General features: G+C 41.2%; 1 pseudogene; it reads left to right on the top strand.

The window, feature by feature from the left end:
• Window positions 1–270: 270 nt before the first annotated feature.
• On the top strand, window positions 271–8527 carry LOC100469402 (annotated as a pseudogene).
• The last annotated feature ends 3868 nt before the right edge of the window (window positions 8528–12395 follow it).

The raw sequence follows: 12395 nt of genomic DNA, 5'->3' as shown, positions 1-12395 counted from the left end.
AAGTAACATACCTGTCTCAAGGGTTCTCAGACAGATAAAATAATTTGGGGCCTTTCAGTAGAATTAAATTCATAGGAAAGAAGTGAGAAATCCCAATTTGTTTCCATTTTTCATGAACTGTATCCAAAAGTTCTAAGCCCTAAAATTTGCTTTCTTCATTGTCCTGCAGAATTTCAGGGTTGTAGTTTACTTCAACTAAGAATACAACACCATTTAAATGTATTTCTATTTAAGCCTATACTTACAGAGCAATTCAAGAAACCAGAAACCATGAAGGTGAGTCATACAGAGGTACTTTGCTTCCCAGGACTAGCTGATTAAAACCACAGTCTTAAACAAAGTATCCCATCTCTGATCTACAATTGGCCCAGCATATGACACAAGATATCACAGCGACTTTTTCATGACACATCTCCAAAAGCAAGAGAAACAAAATAAAAAATGAACTTGTGGGACTTCATCAAGATAAAAAGCTTCTGCACAGCCAAGGAAACAGTCAAAAAAACTAAGAGGCAGCCCACAGAGTGGGAGAAGATATTTGCAAATGACACTACAGATAAAAGACTGGTATCCAAGATCTACAAAGAACTTCTCAAACTCAATATACGAGAAACAAATAATCAAATAAAAAAATGGGCAGAAGAACGGAACAGACACTTTTCCAATGAAGACATACAAATGGCTAATAGACACATGAAAAAAATGTTCAAAATCATTAGCCATCAGGGAAATTCAAATCGAAACAACCTTGAGATACCACTTTATACCAGTTAGAATGGCAAAAATTGACAAGAAACAACAAATGTTGGAGAAGATGTGAAGAAAGGGGATCCCTCTTCTACTGTTGGTGGGAATGCAAGTTGGTACAGCCACTTTGGAAAACAGCATGGAGGTCCCTTAAAAAATTAAAAATAGAGCTACCCTATGACCCAACAATTGCACTACTGGGTATTACCGCAAAGATACAGATGTAGTGAAGAGAAGGGCCATACACGCCCCAATGTTCATAGCAACATTATCCACAATAGCTAAACTGTGGAAGGAGCTGAGATGCCCTTCAACAGACGAATGGATAAAGAAGATGTGGTCCATATATACAATGGAATATTACTCAGCCATCAGAAAGAATGATTACCCAACATTTGCAGCAACATGGACGGGACTGGAGGAGATTATGCTAAGTGAAATAAGTCAAGCAGAGAAAGACAATTATCACATGGTTTCACTCATTTATGGAACATAAGAAATAGGGAGATTAGTAGGAGAAGGAAGGGAAGAATGAAGGGAGGGTAAACAGAAGGGGGAATGAACCATGAGAGACTATGGATTCTGGGAAACAAACTGAGGGTTTCAGAGGGGAGGGGGGTAGGGAATTGGGATAGGCTGGTGATGGGTATTAAGGAGGGCACATATTGCATGGAGCCCTGGGTGTTATATGCAAATAATGAATCATGGAACACTACATCAAAAACTAAGGCTGTACTGTATGGTGACTATCATAACATAATAAAAAATTATTATTAAAAAAAATAAATAAAAGTTAAATTAGGAATTCGAAAAAAAAAAGATATCAACTTATAGAACCATTCCGATGAGGAAATCTTCCCTATAATATGACAAAATAATGATTATTTAAATTGGGAGAATGTTGTTGATTTGTTAAAATACCTCTCAGTGACCACCTCACACTAAAGAGAGAGAGAGTGAGAGAGAGGGAGAAATAAAACTTTATTTGTAATGTCAGGAAGAAAAATGATCTTTTTCCTTCTACCCATCTAGGTTTTTGGCTGGATCTCACAGCAAAAGACGGTTAACAAGAGAAAAGCATATAAATTTATTTAATATAAGTTTTATGTGACACAGGAACCTTCAAAAGAAAGTGAAGATCTGGGTCACCTGGGTGGCTCAGTTGGTTGTGTCGGACTCTTGATTTGACTCAGGTCATGATCTCAGGGGGTGGGATTGAGTCCCATGTCAGGCTCTGGGCTCAGGAGGGAGCTTGCTTGAGATTCTCTCCCTCTCCTTTTGCCCCTCCCCACTCCACATTCTCTCTTTCTCTTTCTCTCTCTCTCAAAATAAATAAATAAATCTTAAAGAAAAAGGAAGGAGGAGGAGGAGAAGAAGGAGAAAGAGAAGAAGAAAGTGAAGATCCAAGGAGGCAATTAAACCTGAATGTTTTTATGCTAGTTTTGATGAGCAGTGACAAGTTGTGGGAAAATGGCAAAAAGGGTATTAGCTAAGTATAGTAAATTGGGGAATCTTAGCAAGATCCATTCATTCACAGTCAGAGATACGGATACTCCTTTCCTTTGGGTGGTGGGGGGACACCTCTCACATGAGGGTCTTATGACCTGCTTCAGGGAAAAGAGTGAGAATCTCTCCAGCACCTGCTCTTTCTCAAATTCTTTCAGCTTAAAATATTCAATCTTCCAGGTGAGCCTGGGTGGCGCAGTCCTTAACCATCTGCCTTCGGCTCAGGGCGTGATCCTGGCTTTCTGGGATCAAGCCCCATATCAGGCTCCTTTGCTAGGAGGCTGCTTCTTCCTCTCTCACTCCCCCTGCTTGTGTTCCCTCTCTCGCTGGCTGTCTCTATCTCTGTCAAATAAATAAATAAAATCTTTAAAAAAAAATTCAATCTTCCGAAGTGCCATATTTAGGGATAGCATGTTCGGAACACTATCAGTAACAATACTCTCCCTTTATTCCAAGAAGCTTCAATAAAGAAAATAATTCTGAGATTGTGACACTAAATGCAATTTTAAAAATATTTTAGGCTAAGAAACCGGAACAAATAGTTTCATAAATATAAGTGAAATGCTGAACTCAGAGCGTCAAGATATGATTTATTTAAAGAAATGTATTAATACTCCAAATAAGTAACAAAATAAGAGCAAATATTATTCAATTAACAGGAGTATACATAATGTAGCCTCGGAGGAAGCGTTCATGACACGGCAGATCAGGATTGCTGTATTTGTTCATTGAGAAGCAATTGTTCTATAAACTAAATAACAAAAAACAATTTTCACTATCAACAATAGAAATTGCCAAAAATTAAAACATTCATTTTAATATTAAATATTAATACTTACTAATTTACTAATATTCAACATGGACAGCCTTTTTAAAATAAGCTTTTATACGTTTTAAAATATACTTAAATGACAAGATATGTAGTTTGGATAGAATACTCTAAAATCTTGAATTACATTTGCCTACAAGTTTAGAAATATCCAATTAGAAATAACTTATAATAACTTCTATGCTTCCAGCTTCAGCTTTGACATGTAAAGAACTTGGACATTGTTACTGCTATCCTCACAACATGAAAAAAACTGGATAAACTGACATTCACGACTCTTCTTGAACTCCTCAGAGAGCTGAGGCCTCAGGGCAGATTGTCCCTCAGGAATCTGAACAGACAGGTTTATCCAGACACACAGCTGACACTTGCTGATCAGAACAGAAGCCACAGGAGCAGAACGCAGGTAGCAAATAGTCCTTAAATTTGTATGAAACCAGAAAAGGCCCCGAATCTCCAAGGAACTGTTGAAAAGGAAAAACAAAGCTGGGCATCACAATGCCGGATTTCGAGCTGTACTACAAAGCTGTGATCACAAAGACAGCATGGTACTGGCACAAAAACAGACACATCGACCAATGGAACAGAATAGAGAACCCAGAAATGGACCCTCGGCTCTTTGGGCAACTAATCTTTGATAAAGCAGGAAAAAACATCCGGTGGAAAAAAGACAGTCTCTTCAATAAATGGTGCTGGGAAAATTGGACAGCTACATGCAAAAGAATGAAACTTGACCACTCTCTCACACCATACACAAAAATAAACTCCAAATGGATGAAAGACCTCAATGTGAGACAGGAATCCATCAAAATTCTAGAGGAGAACATAGGCAACAACTTCTATGACATCGGCCAGAGCAACCTTTTTCACGACACATCTCCAAAGGCAAGAGAAATAAAAGATAAAATGAACTTATGGGACTTTATCAGGATAAAGAGCTTCTGCACAGCCAAGGAAACAGTCAAAAAAACTAAGAGACAGCCCACGGAATGGGAGAATATATTTGCAAAGGACACCACAGATAAAGGACTGGTATCCAAGATCTACAAAGAACTTCTCAAACTCAATACACGAGAAACAAATAAACAAATCATAAAATGGGCAGAAGATATGAACAGACACTTTTCCAATGAAGACATACAAATGGCTAACAGACACATGAAAAAATGTTCAAAATCATTAGCCATCAGGGAAATTCAAATCAAAACCACACTGAGATACCACCTTACGCCAGTTAGAATGGCAAAGATAGACAAGGCAAGAAACAACAATTGTTGGAGAGGATGTGGAGAAAGGGGATCCCTCCTACATTGTTGGTGGGAATGCAAGTTGGTACAGCCACTCTGGAAAACAGTGTGGAGGTCCCTTAAAAAGTTAAAAATTGAACTACCCTATGACCCAGCCATTGCACTACTGGGTGTTTACCCCAAAGATACAGACGTAGTAAAGAGAAGGGCCATATGCACCCCAATGTTCATAGCTGCATTGTCCACAATAGCCAAATCATGGAAGGAGCCGAGATGCCCTTCAACAGATGACTGGATTAAGAAGCTGTGGTCCATATATACAATGGAATATTACTCAGCTATCAGAAAGAACGAATTCTCAACATTTGCTGCAACATGGACGGCACTGGAGGAGATAATGCTAAGTGAAATAAGTCAAGCAGAGAAAGACAATTATCATATGATTTCTCTCATCTATGGAACATAAGAACTAGGATGATCGGTAGGGGAAGAAAGGGATAAAGAAAAGGGGGGTAATCAGAAGGGGGAATGAAACATGAGAGACTATGGACTATGAGAAACAAACTGAAGACTTCAGAGGGGAGGGGGTGGGGGAATGGGATAGACTGGTGATGGGTAGTAAGGAGGGCACGTATTGCATGGTGCACTGGGTGTTATACGCAACTAATGAAACATCAAACTTTACATGAACTAATGAAGCAACTAATGAAGCATCAAACTTTACATCGGAATCGGGGGATGTACTGTATGGTGATTAACATAATATAATAAAATAAAAAAAAATTAAAAAAAAAAGAACACAGGTAGGAACACTGTCATGGTAACTCTGGTGAGTGGCTAGAAGCTGAGCAGGGACCAAGGTAAGATTGAGAAACTTCTGGGGGCTGGAGTNGAACTAATGAAGCAACTAATGAAGCATCAAACTTTATATCGGAATCTGGGGATGTACTGTATGGTGATTAACATAATATAATAAAATAAAAAAAAATTAAAAAAAAAAGAACACAGGTAGGAACACTGTCATGGTAACTCTGGTGAGTGGCTAGAAGCTGAGCAGGGACCAAGGTAAGATTGAGAAACTTCTGGGGGCTGGAGTCTTAAGACGGTCTCCCATTTTCATGGGCTTTGATTCTCCTGCCTGTACTAGGTTCTCACTATGAAGATCCAAGAGGGATTGTCGTGGTCCTGGCAGGGAAGGGGAAGAGTAAGCACCATGAAATAAACCGCCAGTTTGAACCACAGTGAGGGACTGCTCTCCTGCTGGCAGAAGGGAATTCCTTCCATTCCACCCACCTCCAGCCTTCCTGTTTCACCTAAAAAGGCAAAAACAAAAACCAACCCCCCCCCAAAAAAAAACCCAGAGTCAACAAGGATCAGGACTTGAAGGAAATAGATTCATACAGATGCAGCCATGGAAGGGTTACTGCGAACAGTAACCACCAGAAGTCTGGGCTCCCAGAAGGCTGCCTGGGGTGGGAGTTAGGAGAAGCTCTACCACTAGGGAAAAACTTGGGAAGGTCACAGTCCAAGGACAAAGGCCCACTAACGCCCGCCCCTTGCCCCCATCATACCGCTACACCCACAGGTTTCCAGTGTAACAGTGGATGACATCAGTAGGTTCAGCCAGGAACAGGCCTTTTCTGCGGTGGCGTACTTAGGGAAGCCCAGTGTCAACAGGGAAAATAAAACACAGACAAGAGAGGAATTTGAAGCTTCTGGCATCTACAGCTACAGCAAAAATTAACATAAAGCCTCACACGAATGGCCTATTTAGCTCAGTTTTAATTATCATGCATAGCATATTCCCCTTTCAACAAAAAATTACAAGACCTACCACAGACAAGAAAAAACACAGTCTAAAATGACAAAGCAAGGGGGAGCCTGGGTGACTCCATCGATTAAGCGTCTGGCTCTTGAGTTTGGCTTAGGTCATGATCTCAGGGTCATGAGAAGGCCGGAGTTGGGCTCCGTGCTCAGCAGGGGATCTGCTTGCCTCCTTCTCCTTCTCCCTCTGCTCCTCCCCCTGCTCACATGCACCCCCCCTAAATAAATAATCAATCAATCAATCTTTAAAATGACAAAGCAAATGTTAGAACCAGCTTCAGATATGACATGGACTTAGGGATTAGCATGCAGAGAATTTAAAGTAACCATGATTAGCCTTCCTGTACTATCCAGAAAGGTCCATACAGCATTGTTCTGGGTTCCAGTTGTAACTTAAAGGGAAACTTGTAGTGTCTGGAGCCCTTGACATCTTGCAGATAAAGGAGGNGGATCTGCTTGCCTCCTTCTCCTTCTCCCTCTGCTCCTCCCCCTGCTCACATGCACCCCCCCTAAATAAATAATCAATCAATCAATCTTTAAAATGACAAAGCAAATGTTAGAACCAGCTTCAGATATGACATGGACTTAGGGATTATCATGCAGAGAATTTAAAGTAACTATGATTAGCCTTCCTGTACTATCCAGAAAGGTCCATACAGCATTGTCCTGGGTTCCAGTTGTAACTTAAAGGGAAACTTGTAGTGTCTGGAGCCCTTGACATCTTGCAGATAAAGGAGGAGGATGTCCTCAGGTTCCATGCAGCAAGAACCCACTCCGGTGGCACTGACCTTGACTTCCAAATGGAAGGGTACCTCTACAAAAGGAGAAGTGATGGCAGCTATATCATCTGAAGAGAACCTGGAAGAAGCTTCCGCTGACGGCTCATGCCATCGTTGCCACTGAAACCCTGGCTGATGGCAGTGTCTTGTTGTCTGGGAAAACTGGCCAGCGAGCTGCGCTGAAGTTTCCTGCAGCCGTTAGAGCCACTGCTGTCGCTGGTCTCTTCCTCCTGGAACCTGGAACCAGATCCAGGCAGCCTTCTGGGAGCCCAGACTTCTGGTGGTTACTGTTCGCAGGGCTGACACCAGCGTCTCACAGAAGTGTCTCATATTAACCTGCCTCCCACCACTCGGTGTAACACAGACTCACCTCTGNGAGAAGCTTCCGCTGATGGCTCATGCCATCGTTGCCACTGAAACCCCGGCTGATGGCAGTGTCTTGTTGTCTGGGAAAACTGGCCAGCGAGCTGTGCTGAAGTTTCCTGCGGCCGTTAGAGCCACTGCTGTCGCTGGTCTCTTACTCCTGGAACCTGGAACCAGATCCAGGCAGCCTTCTGGGAGCCCAGACTTCTGGTGGTTACTGTTCACAGGGCTGACCACCAGCGTCTCACAGAAGTGTCTCATATTAACCTGCCTCCCACCACTCGGTGTAACACAGACTCACCTCTGCTCTGTGTGAACGCTGCCATGCTGTGCACCGAGGGCGCTCACTCAGTGGGTCTGAGGCGGTGGGTGCAGGCCAAGAAGTTCTGCACATGCGTGGCACCATCTCTGGACACCCATAGGAGGTCATGTCTGATTTCTCCTTTTACAGAAATCCTGAAAAGAGATTGAAAAGGAGGAGCAAAAGGGCACCTGGGTGGCTCAGTCAGTTAAATGTCAGACTCTTGGTTTTGGCTCAGGTCATGATCTCACGGGTCGTGAGACTGAGCCCCTGCAAGGGGGCAGGGGCTCCACACCCAGCAGGGAGTCAATTTGAAGATTTTCTCCCTCTGCCCCTCCCCCCACTCATGCTCACTTGCTCTCTCTCTCAAATAAATAAATCTTAAAAAAAAAAAAAGGGGGCGCCTGGGTAGCGCAGTCGTTAAAGCGACTGCCTTCAGCTCAGGGCGTGATCCCGGCGTTCGGGGATCGAGTCCCACGTCAGGCTCCTCGGCTGGGAGCCTGCTTCTTCCTCTCCCTCTCCCCTGCTGTGTTCCCTCTCTCGCTGGCTGTCTCTCTGTCACATAAGTAAAAANCCACTCATGCTCACTTGCTCTCTCTCTCAAATAAATAAATCTTAAAAAAAAAAAAAAAGAAAGAAAAAAGGAAAAGCAAGTCACTGCTGAGGCTATGTGACTAAGGAGGAATTTCAGGGCGAATGGACTGTTCCAGCTCCTAACTTTACTGCTACTCAACCCAAGGTCACAGGCTGGTCCAAAGGCACGCAGGTGTCCTCTGTGCCTACCCAGCAGTTATCCACTAAAGACTGGAGCACTCCGCCTGCTACTTAGAACTGGTCGGCAGCTCCCACTGCTCTGGTCACTCAATGGGTAGGAACACTGAGTGGCCTTAAGTTGTTCATCCACAGACTCTCAAGCAGAAAATGGAAATAAGGTTGATAGAATAAAGTTTCTTAAAAAACTTCTTTAATAAAAGTAACTGATTAATATTGTAGCAGGCCAATGGAAAAAATGGACAATGTGCAAGAACGTAGAGGTGATCTAAGCAGAGAAATGGCAAATCTAAGAAGGATTGAAAAAGAAATGCAAGATATCAAAAACTCTATAACATAAATGAAGAATGCCTGCTATGGGCTCATTTGTAGATGTGACATGACTGAGGAAAGAATCAGTGAGCTTGAGGATAGATCAATAGAAATAATTGGAAGAATCTAAGGGTTAAAAGAGACATTAAAAGTTGTCTAATATATTTACTCATTTTCCTTCTGAAAAATTGGATTAAAAATTCATTCTCTTTTCTGATGGGATGTCAATGATATAAACAATCATCTAACTCTTGCTCTCGGGACTTCTGCAAATAGAAGCATATAATTTAACAGAACTAGCATAGATGAAACAACTTTAGGCATTTAAATATTATTTGCCTCTAAAATTCAGTGCAATATACAAGTTACAGGCAGTTATGATTTAATTAAGAGAGTTAGAACAGGATCCTGCATTTTTTCCACTATTTAATAGCATCCTGACCAAAAATTTTTAACATATTTGCATTGTCATTGTTTGACTAAATGCCCTACATTCTTTATGCTGTATCCTTTACAGTTGTCTACTGCGACTTTGATCCTTTCTGGGATTAAGGATTGGTTGTCAAACATTGAAACTAAAAGCTCTTATTAATGGTCCTGTCTCTTTGGATTTTAGTATTTAACATCCCGCCAGTCGGTGTTCAATTTCAGTTCTGCTGTTCCTGTTTGCACATTTTCAAAACTTGTTTCCAAGGATTCATTATGTTGAAACATTGAAGGTCATGTTACTGCTAAGTGGATTTTTTTATATATATTGTAATGTCAGAAGAAGAATAGTGCAACAGTTTAAGATTATTAGCTTTACCTACTTTCAGTGACTGAAATTAGTATTTGAGCTCACATTTACATATTTCTCATTCTTGTATTTCATTTCTCATATATGTAAAATTCTGTGCTGGTGTTGAGGTGGCTAAGAAGAGGTTGCCCTGTCTTCAAGGCATGATTAGGCTATAACTGTATATTAGAATGAACTTGGAAGCTTTTTAAAAATTCTGTCATTCAGGCCTATTTGAAGTGGGGCCTGAGTTGGGGTCTAAGTACTAATATTTTTAAGAGCTCCCCAGATAATTTTAATGTATAATCAAGATTAAAATTATTGAAAAATATAGTAAGAGAAATATCATACAGATAGATTTGAAAGTGATAGATAGGGGCACCTGGGTGGCACAGCGGTTAAGCGTCTGCCTTGGGCTCAGGGCGTGATCCCGGTGTTGTGGGATCGGGCCCCACATCAGGCTCCTCCGCTATGAGCCTGCTTCTTCCTCTCCCACTCCCCCTGCTTGTGTTCCCTCTCTCTCTGGCTGTCTCTATCTCTGTCAAATAAATAAATAAAATCTTTAAAAAAAAAAAGTGATAGATAAGATTGTCACTTACACACACACACATACTCATGATATTTCAGAGGATGAGGAGGTCATTTCTAATGTCGCAATCAGCAACAAGGGTTTCTGAGCTTAAAGGGCTGTAAGATTTTGGAGAGTATTACCTGACTGAATGGAGATGCATGTCTGGCAGGAGGGCACTATGACTGAAAGAAGGCAAAGAAATATACTTGACAATGACCTTTTTGGATGATGTAGAAAAAAGATGGCTTCAGAAGAGAACACTGTATAGAATCGTGGAAAATAGCTGAGACAGAGATCCCAAACCGAGAAGACCTTAAAAATTTCAGGGTGACTTTTAGGTTGGTATCATTATAAGGTATTTTTTAAATAGGTTTTGTTGGTGGGTTTTGTTTTGTTTTTGTTTTTGTTTTTTTTGGTATTATTTAAGTGTTCAGAAACTTAAATCCATGATCCTGTTACTTAGCTCAAAAATTAAACATTATCAATGCAGTTGAAATCTGAGTGCTTCCTTCCCCGATAATAACTGTCCCACCCTCTGCAGAGGTAACTATCATCCTAAATTTGGTATTTATTATTGTCATACATTTCTTAACACTTTAGAGACATAGGTACTTATGTTACCAAACAAGATATATTTTCCAAGTTAAAAAAATATATTGTAAAGTATGGAAGAGAATGAATATGGCACGATGAAACACGTGTTTCAGGATATTGGGCCCAGCAGCAGTATAGAGGAATCATGAAGGAAGGGCTGGTTTCTGGGAGAGTAACGGTTGCTTTGTGGAATTGGGCCCTGTTGACCATTCCCTCATTGCTAAAGCACTCTCCTCCCTAGCCTTCTCCTGTACCTCCTTTTTGAGTTTTTCTACCTCTGTCTATTTGTCAGTCTCTTCCATGGCCTCCATATTTTGACCACTTCTTACAGCTCTTACTTTGCTGGGTAGACTTCCAGGTCCTTAATACACAAATACTGATGACTTCCAAGTCTCTTTGGTCAACATGTATGTCTCCTCAGCTCCAGGCCTGGATTGCCAATTGCCTGTGGTTATCTAGCTCCAAAACCATTTCCACCATGTCCAAAATCAATCTCAGTGCCATCTTAGTCTCCTCCTGCTTTATTCATCTCCTTTATGACATATTTCCTCTCCCTTTACTTTCTATCTCTGCAAATGATCCCCCAAATTAGTCTTCTTACCCAAGCTAGAAAACTGGGAGACTTTCCCATACTTCTCCCTAATCCTCAGTTGTGCCCAGCAATTAATGGCACGTCTTGCCAGGTCAACCTCCTTAATCATACTTGTATTGTCCCCCTCCCCAATTCTCTCCACTGCCCTAATCTCAGGGTCTTTTGGTCACTTTTCTACTCTGAGTCTGTAAGCTTATCTCCCCAGCCCTCATTTTGTCCATTTTATCTGTCTCTCATCTGCTCTCAGAGTGATTTTCTTTTCTTTTTTTTTTTTTTAAAGATTTTATTTATTTATTCGACAGAGATAGAGACAGCCAGTGAGAGAGGGAACAGAAGGAGGGGGAGTGGGAGAGGAAGAAGCAGGCTCATAGCGGAAGAGCCTGATGTGGGGCTCGATCCCATAACGCCGGGATCACGCCCTGAGCCGAAGGCAGACGCTTAACCGCTGTGCCACCCAGGCGCCCCTCAGAGTGATTTTCTTAAACACAAATCTGCTTATTTTCCACTCCAGGTAGACAAAAACAAAACAAAACAAAAAACACGACTCCTCTAGCTTCTACAGAGGCTTCCCATTTTGTTCTTTTGAGCCCTAAGGATTCTACAGAGTTGACTCAAAGATACCCAATGGTGCCGAGTTAGGGCAGATGAGTCTTTGGGGGAGGTGCAGAGGAGCTGGGTTTAAAGTACAGACCCTTTTTACTCCTCCTATCTTCATATCCTGCTGCTGAGTAAGTCATTCACCAAATAGTTTGTATCTGATAAATTTCACACATAACAATTTGTAAATTTAAGGCATACAATGTATTACTTTGACATACTTATATACTGTAATTTGATTACCATTGAAGCAATATTTATCACATTACATCATTATAGTACAGAATTATTGACTATATTCATTATACTGTTTATTAGATTTCTGTGGCTTATTTACTACTCCTTACAACTCTGTACCCTCAATCAATATTACCTCCCGCCGACTTCCCAAGCTGGTAACCAACATTTTACTCTTCCATTGTGTATGTATATCACATTTTTTTTAATCCGTTCATCTGTTGATAACCATCTGAGTTGTTTCCATAGCTTGGCTGCCATTCACCAAATATTTATTGACACCTACCATGTGCGAGACACTCTTCTCTGTGCTATTTGTATTAACTCTTTTAACTTTTACAACAACTCAT

Source organism: Ailuropoda melanoleuca, chromosome 1 (genome assembly GCF_002007445.2).
Source record: "Ailuropoda melanoleuca isolate Jingjing chromosome 1, ASM200744v2, whole genome shotgun sequence".
NCBI classification, from domain to species: Eukaryota; Metazoa; Chordata; class Mammalia; order Carnivora; family Ursidae; genus Ailuropoda; species Ailuropoda melanoleuca.
This window is presented reverse-complemented; position numbering and strand designations above follow the sequence as displayed.